At 34.5% G+C, this 17,376-nt stretch overlaps 1 protein-coding gene across 2 annotated transcripts in view; it reads left to right on the top strand.

The window, feature by feature from the left end:
- Positions 1-17,376, top strand: part of LOC117995594 (angiopoietin-related protein 2) — a 79,184-nt gene that overhangs the window by 43,052 nt on the left and 18,756 nt on the right. Inside the window, exon 1 of one of the 2 annotated variants that reach the window (XM_069509061.1) lies at positions 9,958-10,341. The exons of the other annotated variant lie outside the window; for it this stretch is intronic. The gene's annotated coding sequence lies outside the window, so the exon portion shown is untranslated. Of the gene's footprint in view, positions 1-9,957; positions 10,342-17,376 lie in introns of those variants that run through there. 2 annotated transcript variants of the gene reach the window in all.

Below are 17,376 nucleotides of genomic sequence, written 5' to 3'. Positions count from 1 at the left end.
ATTTGACACCAAGAGTCAATTTTAGTTCCTGGTACGCTCGATGGGGCACTTTGAATCGGCACATGAACTAACTGTCACTTTGTATGACACATTTCTTCCAGCGTACTTACATATGCTAATTTCAGTGCTTTCATATAAGTACAAAAACTGTCAAAACATAAATACTTATTAACTCTCCGGTCATCAGCTCTTACTTAGTCAAAGGGTCTATAGTTTACATCGATGATAGTTTACTATATTTAGGGCTGATTTTTCAATCACCAAACAAACTTCGTAATAAATAGGTTGATTTCAATCCCAAAACCCAAAGTCTCTCAGAGTCCTCTCAAAACCCATCGATATAAATGACAAGATATGGTCAAGCGAACAAATTTTTTCACGGTTTTGGAACCAAATAAATCAGCGCCACCTCTTAGATAATAATGAACGGCCCGTTTGAAATCCAGACGTCACTGAGGTTGCATTGGTGCTAAAGCACCACTGAGTCGGTGCCATTTTGTTTGTTCAGTAGCCCTGTCCAGTGTCCATACGAAGTAATATGTAAGTCAATGTCAAAATCACAAATATTTGACAATTGAAAAATCGGTTAGCCCTTAGAATATTATAATGAAGCGTTCATTGCTCGTAGCGCTTTACAGGGTGCCCTTCCAACATTAATGCGCTTTACCAATTCGTTAATGCTAATTTTGTTTAAAAAGTACATATTTCTTTTAATTAACATATCAGATAATTATGTATTTGGTTCATTAAAATTTATTTTCTATGTGTGATAATGTGAAGGATATTGTGACCTAGTTACAATAACATTAACAGGTATGTAGGTATACCTTTAATTAAAAAAAATATTAGCATATATCATAAGAGTAAATAAATTAATATTGAACACATTATTTCAAATTTTATATTTGTAAAAATCCAATCACTGCTGTTTTTATTGATTGATTTATATACTTATATATACGGTACTATATATAGTATAATAAGCTGTGGTAGCCTAGTGGTTAGGACGTCCGCCTTCCAATCGGAGGTCGGGGGTTCGATCCCGGGCACGCACCTCTAACTTTTCGGAGTTATGTGCGTTTTTAAGTAATTAAAATATCACTTGCTTTAACGGTGAAGGAAAACATCGTGAGGAAACTTGCATGCCCGAGAGTTCTCCATAATGTTCCCAAAGGTGTGTGAAGTCTGCCAATCCGCACTTGGCCAGCGTGGTAGACTATGGCCAAAACCCTTCTCACTCTGAGAGAAGACCTGTGCTCTGTAGTGAGCCGGTGATGGGTTGATCATGATGATGATGATACGGTATGGTACATATAAATGTCGTTTACGATATCCTATATTGAAAGGGCTAATGAAACATTTTAGACATGAAATTTTGGTAAAAAAATTATTTTGTAAAATACTCAAATTATGTATGCGCTAAATTTTTATAATTTCAGTTTGTCAATCCATTCCACTTAGCTAAAACTGTACGTAAGTATAGCTACCTAAATAGCTTTATAGTGTCTACAAAACGTCTATAGCATCTATAGTTAGCTACTAATAATAGTCACTGAGATTAACCGAGGACGGACGGACAGACGGACGGACATGGCGAAACTATAAGGGTTCTTTGTTTACTACAGAATCCTAAAAATACGATATAACATAAAGTATATGGTACGTCAATAGTGTAGCAGAAAAATGTAAACTGAAATAATAATAACGTTCCGTATGACCGATTATGGTTTCAGTGAATGCAAAATGTTTAGATATGACCAAGTTTCCCATCTGCACGGTTTTAAATAAGGCAAGGATGCCTTTGATTCTCCATATTAACTTTCCGCGACACCTTAAAAGCTTTAAGAATTTTAAAGGGGAACATACCTCTTAGAATAAAGTGAATAGTATTATCTACAGATACGAGAATTATTGAAATTCATTCACCTAACCGGTACAAATATTTTTATTGATTCTTGTGTGTGCAATATTTCCTTTTAAAGATAATATTAATGCGTATTACAGAATAAATTATAAGATAAGTAACTATTTTATGATCTGTCAGTACCCTTATTATAAATGCGAAAGTGTGTTTGTTTGCTGGTTTGTTGGTTTATTGATTTGTTGGTTTGTCCTTCAATCACGTCGCAACGGTGCAACGGATTAACGTGATGTTTCGCGTGGGTATAGATAAAGACTTGGAGAGTGACATAGGCTACTTTTTATACCGAAAATACCCTTATTATAAATGCGAAAGTGTGTTTATTTGTTGGTTTATTGGTTTGTCCTTCAATCACGTCGCAACTGTGCAACGGATTGACGTGTTTTTTTGCGTGGGTATGGATAAAGACTTGGAGAGTGACATAGGCTACATTTTCAGAAAATAAAAGAGTTCCCACGGGATTTTTATAAATCTAAATACACGCATACGAAGTTGCGGGCATTACTTAGTATCCTGTAGATTTCTTGACAGACAGACAACAAAGTGATCCTATAAGGTTTCCGTTTTTCCTTTTGAGGTACGGAACCCTAAAAAGTAGTAAAGTAAATAGTAAAGTATATAGTAAAGTAAAAAACAATAAACAATAAGTACCCATAAAAACATCAAAATGTTTTATGTTCTATAGATTTCTTCTATACTTATTACTTAGATAATTTTTCGATTTGGAAAAACACGTCCAAAACATAGCCATATCTATGTAATACATATTATAGAGCCTGCCTACCTTAATACAAATTAATGACAACGGATACCAATTCTCGAACAAAACATTATAATCTAAAACGATATCTATTATTAATCAGGTTTGGCTTGAAATAACGCGCTTTGGTTACAATACTCATAAAATTGATTAATAGGATTTCATCTGATGAGATGAGCGGTGCCGGAACAACAATATGCAAAGTATGAGAATGAGGCACTAAAATATATCATACATTTGTTTCATAAGAGGAGTTTATTCGTAACGCGCTCTATAGAAACATAGTTCAAAAATCTAGCAAACCACAAAAACAGATATTATTAGTTTCTAGAAAGTGGTCCGCATATTGAGTTTGGTAGGTTTTTATTCAATTAATTGAATTGAACATTAGTCTACAGCATCTCTGAAGCACTGAAGTAAGGCCACGATTACAGCTGTAAGTTTTACTCACGTAGGTAAGTAGCTTACGTAATTAATTGACAACAAAATTACTAAGGTAAATGTTCTTGTAAGAGTATTTACATTGGTAAATTTGTCGTCAGTTAATCATGTAAGCTACCAACAGGTGTATCCACGGCCTAAGTAATATAATATTTTTTAATCCATTTTAGTAGGTAAATAAATACATTTTTAACATTCGGTTATCCATTATTATTAATGTCTTATTTATTTATCAATGTTTCGATAATTATAAAGTTCTACGCCTAAAATGATTAATTAAGAGACATGCTAACAGGAAAATTAAAAATCATAGGATTACAATTTATTTTATAACTAGCGACACGCACTGGTTTCACATTGATAACCAAAGTATCCACAGATTTACAGCTTAATTTTTAATAATAATTTTCTTTATTACATATTTCTGAACTTTTCAATATATCATTATATAGGTGGGTAATTTCCACTTAACCTTTATAAATTATACATTTAAACTGTAGTTTCTGAGATTAACGCGAACAGACAAATTTGGCGGGGAGACTGTTTTATAATAAATAGTGATATAAAGTATCGTTAATTTTGATTTATTATAAAATCTCTATTATTTTATCCCAAAAAACAATAAGGTGCAGCTAAGAGATAGGGGATGATTTTTTTTGTCGATGCTAGTCCATAAGTCCGCAAAACTGAACCAATTTTGATAATGTTATCTTTATTAGAATATAGTAAAACGGGGGTAAGTGATAGAGAGTCAGTCTGGTATAATTTTTTCTTACGTTGGTATCGGGCACGTACCTACGTCGTTGGTAGCATTCACTCGATATGCGTACGCGCAACTAACGTAGGTACCTATGTACTTTGAGGTAAATAATGGACTGTGGTGTCACTGATGATGGTGAAATTAAGGCCAGGTCCTGCCTATCTAACAAGTATCTAAGTACGAGTATACGTAAAACTAGTTTTTTTGCCCGTGATTTCTTCCTCGTGATATAATTATTTATAGTCTCTCGAGGATAAAGCTATCACACTACGGTACATAAATTATATTTTTAGCTCCAAAAATTTGTACAAATGGGAAAACTAATATTGACCGGACTATAATAAAATTTATATATCGTTGTGTGAAATAAGCTTAACATAGATATCTATTAGTATCCACAATATTTTTAGAATCGGATATTATTTCCAGAGATTACCACCTACATACAAATTAACTATTACCTCTGTATGAGATTATTAGTAGGTATAGGTAAATCATTTCAATTACTCTTTTAATGACAATATATTATAGTTTTAAGTAGGCATTTTAATAATAATTCTCAATATTAACCCCTACAGGCTACGTAAACTCAGACAACATGAAAAAAACAATGTACAGCAATGTACAGGACGCGGCAGAAAGTAATGTACATCGGCCTTTAGAATGACATTTCGGCTTGTAAAGCGTTGTCTCTGTCACTCATACCTATACGACGTATTGTTGGTCTCAACGACAGAGACAGTGCTCTACAAATCTGCTATCTCCTTCTAAAGGTCGATGTACATTACTTTCGGCCGCGTACTGTAGTTTGTTGATATATTGCTAACGAATTTGTGTACGCTGTAATTACACAACATTGACGAAAATTCACCTCCAAAGTTTATAATACACACGTGGTACTGAACTATAGTTACTATGACTGTTACATCATAGTTGAAAACTGTGTGTTAGGTCTATATTTGAACAGCATAGTGTGGCGACCATAGAATTCTAAATAAGGTGATAGATGTGTTATCTGCTATCTTTAAGTGCCATAGCAGAAATGTTTCTTGTAATATCAGCGATCGGCGAATTAATTGCTTGTCGGAAGCTCGATGTCGCGATTGAACGATCCACTACACTCACAATCTCCAGAGTTCAGTCGCAGTGATCAAGTCAAGTTTATTAATAATTTCAATATAATTAGTGATCGAACGCAGAAAGTCGTCAAAACGCGATGCAGTTGCTAAATTGGCGAGTGCTGATGATAAATGCATCATGGTTCTATTTTTGCCTTTTTACACGCACAGAAATAATGAAGTACGTCTATATTATCCAAATATCCCTAGCATACAAAGCAACAAAACAGACTTATTTAACAGAGTTACAGTTTTTGTAACCATTAGCAAATAAATCTGTTTAAATAATAACGCGTACCGGTATGTTTTAAAATCAAAATCAAAATATTTTTTATTCATTTAAACTTTAACAAAATTGATTTGAATGAAATGTCTTATTCGACATCTAAGGTGCCCCATACTCAATCTCTAAATAATTTTTAATATTTATCAAAAATTGCGGAACCAGGAGGATTTGAAGCGTACTAGACAGCATATCGCGCCCGGAGCCTGGTAATTTTTGACATAATATCTATTTAAAAATAGCTTATGCTCGCGACTTTGTCCGCGTGGACTACACAAATTTCAAACCCCTATTTCACCCCCTTAAGGGTCGAATTTTCAGCACGATCCATCCAGTAGTTTGAGCTGTGCGACGTGCGTTGATAGATCAGTCAGTCAGTCAGTGACCTTTTCCTTTTATATATTTAGATTAAGATTATTTAGAAATTTCCTTGAAGTATATAGGTCGTAAAAATCAATATCACAAAAATTATAAATACTCATATTCCTTTGCCACTTTTATACCTATTCTTAGTTCTGTGGTGGCAACCAATTATTGGATGTAGAAATGTGGGACGCGAATATGAGACGTGGCCGTGACAGATCGGTAACTTATTGAGAGACAAAGAAATACTGTATATTATATTGGCAGAAAGTGAAAGAGAATGAATTCCAAAAAAAGTTTGGACCATTCCGGATGCAATTCTTATAGTCTTAATTAGGTAGTTAACTAGGTAGTTAAGTTAGATTGTACATATTGAAACGGATGTTTCGAAAAACAGCAATTGCATAAATGGATGTCTGTCTTAATTCAGATTGTAAAGCTGTATGATATTTATAATAGAAGTAAACCCGGCACGCTTCGCTGTTCGCTCTGATATTACATACATAGTAGCTTTTGCACGCGACTTCGTCCACGGGATACGGGCACTCTCCGTTACGATGGACTGATAGATAAAGGGAGTGGCGGGAAGAGGCTGGACCAGGAAGGCTGAGGCCGCAGGCTATGATCAGCAGGCGAGTTATAATAAGAATAAGTAGTCATCATCATCATCATGATCAACCTATCGCCGGCTCACTACAGAGCACGGGTCTCCTCTCAAAGTAAGAAGGGTTTTGAACATAGTCTACCACGCTGGCCAGGTGCGGATTGGCAGACTTCACACACCTTTGAGAACATTATGGAGAACTCTCAGGCATGCAGGTTTCCTCACGATGTTTTCCTTTACCCTTAAAGCAAGTGATATTTTAATTACTTAAAAACGCACATAACTTCGAAAAGTTAGAGGTGCGTGCCCGGGATTGGACCCCCAACCTCCGATTAAGTAGTAACTATATTAGAGACCTTGCGCAGGCACAGTGTTGATAAACGGTCTATAAACACAGTTCGCATTGACCTCCGCTAAACTTCCGTCCACTCTGTACTTGGTTGAACAAATTAGTTTTATAATATTTAGGAAATAAATCTCTTACAAACTTATTTTCTTTTTCTAAGGTATTTGTTCTATATATTTTTCTGTACACGTTATGTTTACGATCAATTTTTAACTCAAATGTGCTTATTAGACAAAATTAATGTCCCTACCTACTTATTACGGTTATTTTTACGGAATAGTTTTATGGTTCAGCATTTATGAATAACGGATAATGCCAGCGATTTCTTCGACGTGGATGGAGGTTTTTTAAAAATCCAGTGGCAATTCTTTGAATTTTCGGGATAAAAAATAGCTTTTATGTTCGTCTCCAGGTGCTAGCTATCTTAGTACCTAATTTCGTTAAAATCGGTAAAACGGATAGGTTTTGAAAAGGGCATTGATAAAGACAGACAGACTTGCATTTCTAATATTAAAACTACTAAACAGTAAAAGTTGTTGGTACACTGCAAGTTGTTATTGCCAAGTCCAACCTATCAAACACGTACTCTAAATATTATACAAAGGCTAACGTGATTACAGATTAAGTGATAGTAATTGCCTCATAATTACATATCAGTAGACCACTAGCTGGTCCTCGAAAAGTGAATATTTCGCAGTTCGAACGAGTTAATCAATCAAACTGAGTACACAATTGATCTAGAGAGCCAATTAGCTTCACAAAACTACAGGCTACTGCAATTGGGAAACATTTCTAACGCTTGATGGTCTTTTTGATTTTGAAATAAATGGAAATAAGATATCGCCAGATAAGAAACTGTTTCTAGGTTACTTGGCAAAAACAAGTCTTTTTTTTCAGAAGTAAAAAGGTGTTACAACCAATTTTCCATGAATTTTAAATGCTTTAACTAAATATGAATCAATTGGTTTTGGCTTATTTTTAGGGTTCTGTACTGAGGTACATTAAAAAAGGAGTCCTTAAGTATTTGATCACTTCTTTGTCTGTCTTCGCGTCTGTCAAGACCCGTCAAGGGAATCAAAACTAGGGTACTTCCCATTGAACTAGAATCATGAAATTTTGTAGGTGGCAATGTCTTACATCACAAGTATCTAAAGGGAAAAATCCGAAAACCCAGAATTTGTGGTTACGTCACAAAAAGAAGTTAAAAATGTTATTTCTTTACGCGATCGTACGGAATCCTTCACGTGCGAGTCCGACTCAGTCTTGAGCGGTTTTTCTCTGTAGGTTAAAGTTTACTTTTCCTAAATTGACGGATGTTTTTTTTTTCTTTGAATTGTGGCTGTTTTTTTATTGTTACGGATGAAAGTACAATATAATTTGGACCGGCCGAATTAACGAGCCAAATAAAATGAAGAAAAGGCCAACGGAAAATTATTTTTATAACTTGTATAAAAATGCACAACATCACTACCCCTATTATGAATGCGAAAGTGTGTTTGTTTGTTGGTATTGTCCTTCAATCACGTCGCAACGGAGCAACGGATCGACGTGATTTTTGCATGGGTATAGTTTAAGACCTGGAGAGTGACATAGGCTACTTTTTATCCCGGAAAAATAAAAGAGTTCCCACGGGATTTTTAAAACCTAAATCCACGCGTACGAAGTCGCGGGCATCAGCTTGTATTAGGTACATATTTTATACAAGTATTTTGTCAGTTCTGGTATTTTGGACCAGTAGAGATATTTCATTACCGCATTCGCTGGTGTGCAGTAATATTAAGTACTAGCTGATGCCCGCGACTTTGTCCGCGTGGAATTATGTTTTTGAAAATTCCGTGTGAACTCTTTAACTTTTCGGGATAAAAAGTAGCCTATATCACTCTCCAGGTGACCCACTTTACCCATGAAAAAAATCACGTCAATCCGTTCCACTGTTGCGACGTGATTGAAGGACAAACCAGCAAACCAATAAACTAAAAAACCAACAAACAAACACACTTTCGCATTTATAATAAGGGTACTGATTTGGAAGGCAGTAAACTACTTCAACAGGTAGGTAGACACCATCTATTTGTTTACAAGCATGGCCAAGCCCACTCTTGCAGTGTACATGCTACGTAAGACATAACATAATTAGACCTCGTTCACACGAAATTGTTCACACATTACTCCTATTACTTAATTATTGTATCTTGTCTTTTCATGTTATGACATTTTTTTTTAAAGAATATTAGCCATGTTAAATGACTAATATTCCCCTTTCCTCTCCAACTAAGCGTCAGGCTTGTGCTAGGAGTAGGTACGACAATAGTGCAACGGGCGGAGTTTGAACCGTCGGCCTTTCGGTTTTCAGTCCACTCCTTTACCGGTTGAGCTATTGAGGCTCTAAGATCATGATCAACCCAGCGCCGGTTCACTACAGCGCACGGGTCTTCTCTCAGAATGAAAAGGGGTTTGGCCGTAGTCTACCACGCTGGCCAAGTGCGGAACAGACAACCACAAATTGTTATATCTCTTTGGTTTTCCGGGATAATAAGTAGCCTATGTCACTCTCCAGGTTTTTATCTAGGTATACCTATACAAAAAATCACATTTATCCGTTGCACCGTTGCGACGTGATTGAAGGAAAAACCTACAAACCAACAAACAAACACACCTTTGCATTTATAGTAAGGGTAGTGATTAATAAAATTAGACATGTTAGCTGGTAACGGATTCAATTTAAATATGCTATCGATTATATTATCTAGTTCAAATTTTTAGCTTAAAAATAAAGTATACTTAATGGTATTAATAAAATGAATTAAATAATAATTCGTAGGTTAAGTAGAGGAAACATAAATTTTATTGTTCGAGGTTATAAAATAACAAAAAATGTGTATTATAAGTCATAACACCTATAGTGACTCATACTCTTAGATTTTATTACGAAAAATATGTATGTAAATCTTAAGACAAGTACCTAGATGCTTTTCACTTGAGAAAATTTTATAAAATGTAAGATTCTATTAATATATAATATAACTTGTTATTTACGAATATTTCCTGCAGTGCATAAGCATGTAAAACGGCCATTTAACCTTGATAAGCAGCATCACTTATCAGTAGAGAAACAGACAAAGGCGGTCTAAGACAATGCAATCAGTTTTAGTTATCGCTATGTAACTAATAACGAGACGAGATAAAGACAAAAAACTTTTATTAATAACCACCTCCGTTTTATTATATTTTTAATGTTAATACTTGTTCCATCGCTGACGGGGAAGTAGTACTTTAGGTATATTCTCGCTCAATAAACGCACAATCGATGTAAAGTATATAATTCACAAACGTTTTATCCCAGTGGTTTGAGCTGTGCGTAAGAGCAAGTCTTTTTATACGTATCATCAGAAATTATCTGACATAGCAGCATCAAGTGCAAAAAAATTGAAAAAGACGTTGCAAATCCAGACAATATACATTACAGCAAATTTTTATGAGTGAAAACAATTCTAATAAAATTAAATATAGAAATTTAAAAAAAAGTGTTATTTTCATTGCACAGAAGTTGAATCGATTAGATAAACATAAAATTAATAACAATAAAAATAAATATAAATAATAATTTATAAGTAGGTATATCAACCAAAAAATATTTGTACGTGTTATAGTTTTTAGTGAGGTTAATTTGATTTTAAGACAGCTGAAATCTAGTGGAAAGCGGATAAAACCCAATAATAATAACACCTAAACGAATACCGATTAAGTAAGTACATTATAAATAATTGCCCACCTAGTTGATTTAATTCATATTTATTCGGAAAATGTAATAGATCTGTATAATATGTTCAAAAGGAATTGCAGTTGCAAAACATTATTTATGCTATGGGTCCGAAATCAGAATGCTAATTTCTTCAAGGTATGTATAAATAAGAACCTAAACTTAAAATCCACATTGTGTAATCAAAATTCTAGTCCTCGAATTAATTGAGACTAATTAGTATTGCAATAGATATAGGCAAAGTTTGAAAATGTGAAATACTAGTTGACCCAACGCGGCTTTGCTTCGGAGGGCCAAAGAGAAATATGAATTGTGCTTATTTCAATACTCTTAAACCTTCCTCGTAAAATGAAACCCGTAGTCAATTGCATTGATAAATGGTATAATTTTTTTAAATGAAATCGAACTTGTTACTTATAATAATACTAATGAGTTTATTTTTATAAAGCTACAAATTTCAAACGCCTATTCTACCCCTTCAGGGATAGAATTTTCGGTCTTAATAAAAGTCTTAGCGGATGTCTATTGTCTATGTCATAATAGCTATCTGCACGCCTTTCAGCCCGTTCCGTCCAGTAGTTTGAGCTGTGCGTTGATAGACCAGTCAGACAGTCACCTTTTCCTTTTATATTGCAAAATAATGCACATGCATATTATTTAGATAATACTAAAGTTTGTTTGTTTGTTTCACCTTTAATGTCGCAGCGGACAGCGATGTGATTCTTTGCATGGGTAGTAATAATATATCTATATTACTTGCTTATCTAAATATAGAAAACGGAAAGGCAGCTGACTGACTGACTGACTGACTGATCTATCCACGCACAGCTCAAACTACTGGATGGATCGGGCTGGGCATGCAGATAGCTATTACGACGTAGAAAGGATTTTTGAAAATTCAACCCCTAAGGGGGTAAAATAGGGGTTTTCAAAATTAGTGTCGTCCAAGCGGACGAAGTCACGGGCATAAGCTAGTTATTATAATATAACGATTTGGACCTAAGCTAAGTAGTTTTTATCCCGGAAAAATCAAAGAATTCCCACGAGATTTTTAAATAACTTAAATTAACGCGGATGTAATCGTAGGTATCATCTTTAATTTTATACATAAATTATTTTGTTATTAGTTCATTTGAAGATTTTTATATAATTACTAGGTAGGTACTTAGTCAATTACAAACCGTATCTAGGTAAGACACTCACTCCGAGCGCGTTTAACTCTAATGTACTAAAGATATTATAATATCTGAGGTATTAAAGGTAATAATCTTACTTATGCTGCAATTTTTTTTGGAAAAAACATTAGTAGGATTTTCATCTTATTGACCTTAAAGTAAAATTTGTCAAATCATCAAATATTTATGAAAAATGTATACATAAGCCATGTGTACTTAAGGGCCTGTTTATATTAAAATTAACGATTTCATATGGTTGTTTTGTTTTATTATTACTTTCTCAGTTATTCTCATTATGATTTTTATGACTTAAAAACGCAGATTATTTGCGAAGATCTTCGGACATATCACAGGAGTTAATAAAAAAATCTACTTAAGATATACCACAATTAAGCTCAATATAAAATAATAAACATAAAGCTTTTGCAATTCTCACGCAGTTTCTAGCAATAACTGTATTGTCGATCACGCCAAGCATTCTATCACAGGTTCTTTGTTCTATGGTAAATTACCTCCTATTTAGATATGGCTGTAAGGCCGCTGGAAGATAATAAACATTAAGTAACTGATTGATAATGCTGATGCCAATGATAGGCGCTCAACTCCCCATTGTGGTCTCTTGTACATCCACTCACTGGATTAAGGTACCTGTTGATTGCTAAGACCAGTCGCTTAAAGCCCCATATTGAAAATTGTACGACCTTTGGAAGACCTACTTTTTATATTTTTTTAATTGAAAATGTTACAATAAAACTTTGAGCTGGCCGTTCTGCCACCAGATGAGGCTATTAAAGTCTTGAAATATATACGTACAATAACTTTGATATTTGAGTATGTGCTTTTGGGACTTTAATCTAAATTCATATACAAAAACAATCGGCACAATTTCTTCGATAGAAAAAAACCAAAAACTTTCTAATATACCTACCGAGATTTTTAGTTTAAACTCTTTTTAACCTTAATGATTAGTTTACTCGTGCTTGCTCTTTTTTGGTGTCAACGTTTAACGGTAACCGTAACTTTAACGGCCTGTCATGCAAGTTAAAAGTATGCATTAAAAACGTTAACTTCAGTCGCAAGTATACATCCGAAATGCACCTTAACACCTAAGTTGATTTCAAAGAGGCCTCCGCCAAGGTCGCCTCTCTTATGAAATTGTCAGCGTTAATAAAATTAATAGAACACGTTGGGTCTGCAACGCTCGGTGAACATGTCTTGTACAATTTACAAAACTAAGATAAGGAGAATCGCGTTCATTGGCAACTGAGTACTGAAATTGTTACCAAAACATTACACCGGTAATATTGCAGCATTCTAGTCTACTTTTTACCAATGGATTTCGGTGCTAGTTCTCTTTTCTTGTGGTAAATTCACGATTTATTTAACAGTTTTGTTCACATTCTGATTCTTCAATGTCCTGCCTGTAGCTGACCTTTATAGAACTAATTAGATAATGCCCGAGACTTCGTCCGTGTGGATTTAGGTTTATAAAAACCCCGTGGGATTGATTTTCCGTAATAAAAAGTAGCCTATGTTAGTTTCATGTAAGCTCTCATAAAAATTTGATGGGGTTTTAAGAATCACGCGTGGGACATCTTTGATTTTCTGGGATAAAAAGGAGTTAATTCTGTACCATACCTATTTGATCAAATCGGTTAAACAAATAGGCCGTGAAAAGCTAGCAGACAAGCAGACACGCTTTCCCATTTATAATATTGGTAAAGTATGGAGATTGATTGCAGCTTAGTTTTAAATCATTTTCATTAATGATACGTTACATAAACGCCTTTCCCCGGGCGCTGTGGTAGACGCGCCGGCACTTGGTGTCAATCAAAATGATACGATACCATCGAAAAGGCACGCGGCAACCAGTGGCGTGCAGGTCATAGAGGCATAAATGCACTGCTTACCCCAGTTGTAATAGCTCAATGCATATTTTTCATTATGACCTGCCAGTAAACAGGTTTCTACCTAACTAATGCCTACCCTGGCTTCAAACACTGTGCACGCCACTGGCGGCAACCCAAACATCGATACCTCAAGCCTCACCCACGTTAAAATTAAACGGCGCGGGCGGTGATTTCAATGATTTTTGTGTAGGTACTTTAAAGGTAAAAATTAAGCTCTAAAGAGTTTAAATGCTATAATTATCATCAACATCAAATACTGAACACAGGTCTCTTCTCTGAAAGAAAATGGTTTGCAGCCATAATCCACCACGTTGGCTGCGGATTGACAGACTTCATACATCTTTGAGAAGATTCTCAGGCAGGCAAGTTTCCTCACGATGTTTTCCTGCCGTTAAATCAAATTTATTTAATTGCTTAAAACGTGTAAAATTTAACTTTTCACGCGCCATTTTAACGATTTTAGTCCTTATTTAAAAGGTGGCTCATACTTTTGACACGATAGTTGACCCGTAGAGATAAAATGGCGCGTGAGGACTCATTTTGTACGGACTATAACTCCGAAGGGTTAGAGGTGCGTGCCCGGGATCAAACCACTGCACTCTTATAATAATAGTTCGTCTTTATAACTGGATATAGTTTTTATAAAATCTGTCAGATTTTATCTGTTCGCCATTCCACCACCTAATATACATACCTGTTGAAAAAATTTAGAAAACCGGTATTACAAGCCAATATTTGTTTACAACCGAGACAGCAATCTCTATGACCCGATATTTTACATTTCGCTTTGATAGTGTTTAGTCGAAGAGCCTGTTGGTTACTATAATATTATATTATATTCAATCTTAATTAACTCTAATGTACTAAAGATATTAAATATATTAATCTTAATTATATCAATCTTAATTAATAATATTATTTTCTTTTTTTTATTGAAAATGTTACAGTAAAACCTAAGTTTTACTTAAGTAATTAGATAAGGCTAGCTTTAAAGCCTTTCCGTTAAGAATGAGGCAGCTCTTCTGTCACTAGATGAAGTTATGAACCGTGGTAAAAAGGACAATGCCAGAATTTCTATAGAACCGTAACCCATTTTATTATATAAAAGTCGTTTACACGTATGCTTTATGCAGCATTTTGTTGCTGTTTTATCACTGATAACAGCTAAACATAGGATTTAACACCTCTAGAATTTGCGGTTTTTCATTTAATCTAAGATTAAGTCACATAAAGATTTCTAGGTTATATGCAATTTACTTATAATTGTGAATCTAATAAAAACATCCGCAAGTTTAAAATCACAATTTTTAATATTTAAGTGGTTATTTAATACCAGGATGATTATCATTAATTTACAATGTGTGTAAATTGGTGGGTCAGGATCTGTCATTCTCCTTTCACCGTGATAGTATGTCCCGTAAACAGTTTTAAACTCTAGACTCCATGGCACCAAGTTCTCCATGGCAAACAGGACAAAAACGTGGTTTTATATATTAAATAGACTACTACATTATATTACTTCCACGCCCATTGTTTTTATGTATCTGTTGCATAAGAAATATTACCACCGACTCTACATACTATCACTTGAATGAATCACATAAGATACAGTTTTACATCTTTTTATTTTTACACAAAGATCGTTCGCGGTTAATGACCCTTGACATGAAGCTGAGAAATATGAGACACATTCACGTAATTTAAGTGTACAACTTTCTTAATTTTTCTTAAAAGTCAAAATGAACTTAATTCTGTTGTTAAGAAAAGTAACCCTAACGCCCTCCCCAGCGCTTTCCATACAAATATAGTTTGCTTTTAATTTAAATAAAAACCAATCAAACTTTATGAAATTTTAAAGACACATTCTAAAAATATAAATAGGTACCTATCTGTGTTTGTATGGTTCAGAATGTTGGGCGGTAAAAGGGACGGATGAAAGGCGAGTACATGCGACTGAAATGCGAATGTTGAGATGGATGTGTGGTGTGACAAGGATGGATAAGATAAGAAATGAATATATAAGGGGTAGTTTGAAAGTAGCGCCAGTGGTAGAAAAGATGAGGGGTAATAGGCTGGCATGGTATGGACATATAATGCGGAGGGAAGAAAGCCATGTCACTAGAAGAATGTTAAGTATGCATGTGGAAGGAAAAAAGAGGAGAGGAAGGAGAAAGAGGAGGTGGATGGATTGCGTGAAAGAGGATATGCGTGAAAAAGAAGTGGATAATACGTTGACGAATGACAGGAATGAGTGGAAGAAGAAGACATGTTGTGCCGACCCCACGTAGCGTGGGATAAGGTAAGGAAGAAGAAGAAGAAGTACCTACCTATCTGTGTCTGTGGGATTCCAGATTTTATAAAAAAGTGTGCAGTTTTAAAGCTGCACGGACTCAAAGATTTACATGTAGGTACAAATCTTTCAGCTAGTTTAACTTTAAACTTACACGTTTTTAAGAAAATGATAGTTTATTTAAAAGTCACAGATAACTGATATTTGATTATAGAGCGTGTCTATAAAATTTCATTAAGTTTGATGGGTTAAAATTGAATTGAGAATCGAACTACGTTTGTATGGATAGCGCTGGGGAGCACCTATGGGTACTTCTCCAAAAGCTATATTAAAATTCAATCAAGCACCAGTCAGTTGTAATATATTGTACAACACGTATCGCAAAGTTTCCTAAGACTATTCAATTGTAATTAGCTATTTAATTTACCTCTAAAGTTAGAAATCGCTACGCATTGCGGGTCTTTTTCTACTGACATTTATCGAAATTTCTTGGAAAACGTCGAATTGGTTGGCAATCGGTGTTTTGTTACGCATGTGAAGCCTTGAATTAATTTGTTTATTTATGTAATCAACAGATAAACGGCTACGTGTCTAATTAAGGCAGCCCTACGCAAGTCCAACTTTCCATCTTGATTATAAAACAGATACGAGTCTGGGAAATTAATCAAAACAAATGGCAAAACTAAGTGCAGTATTATGTCCTATTTTACCTAAAACTAATTTTAAGTTGTTATGTTCTATTTTTACTATAATAAAATTACTTCTAAAATTTTTAAGGATGTAATATATTGATACGTATTATAAAAATATAATATGTGTACTTGTATATTAACATTTACATACCTTCCAGAAATCATTTATGGTTTAATAAGGCTTCACCATCATCGATACTACAAAAATACACTATCCAAAAGCTCCTAAATAAGTCATCATCATCAACCAATAGATTTACACTGCTGGACATAGGTCTATTGTACGGCCTTCCACACGGCACGATCTTGTGCCGCCTGAATTCAGCGGCTCCCTGTGACTCGTTTGATGCCGTACGTCCACGCTAACGACGCTCAAAATAAAATATAACATTAACTAGCTTATGCTCGCGACTTGGACTACACAAATTGCATATCCCTACTTTAGAGGTTGAATTTTTAAAAATTTTCTTAGCGGATGTCTGTCGTAATAAGTAGCTATCTGCATGCCATGTCGATAGATCAGTCAGTCAGATTTTCCTTATAAATATATAGATGAAAGAAAAACGTATGAAATTTTCACTTGGTAATGGTTGAAGCCACAAAGTGATATTAACATTTATTGCGTCATCACAAAATGTCAGCGGGCTTCTCATTTTTTGAATAACCTTTCAAGAAAAAATTTCAATTGATATATTTTTTAATTCATATCACAAGTCACAACATAATTATCTTACGTAACCGGGTGGCCGTTTAAAAAAGAACCGATGGAAAAAAATGTAATTAACTCCCTTTAAAATTAACGTAACTTGTGAATGTTAAACTAATTGGATTAAATAAATAACTAAGGAGTTGCACAATGAACAAGCCTACAATATTGTTATTATTATGTAAATTGTACAACTTTTTGACATTAAACTTATTTGTACCTAAGTTCAGTTGGTATAAATCATGCC

This window comes from Maniola hyperantus, chromosome Z, assembly GCF_902806685.2.
Source record: "Maniola hyperantus chromosome Z, iAphHyp1.2, whole genome shotgun sequence".
Taxonomy (NCBI): domain Eukaryota; kingdom Metazoa; phylum Arthropoda; class Insecta; order Lepidoptera; family Nymphalidae; genus Maniola; species Maniola hyperantus.
Note: the sequence above shows the minus strand (reverse complement) of the source record. Positions and strands in the feature narration are given on the sequence as shown.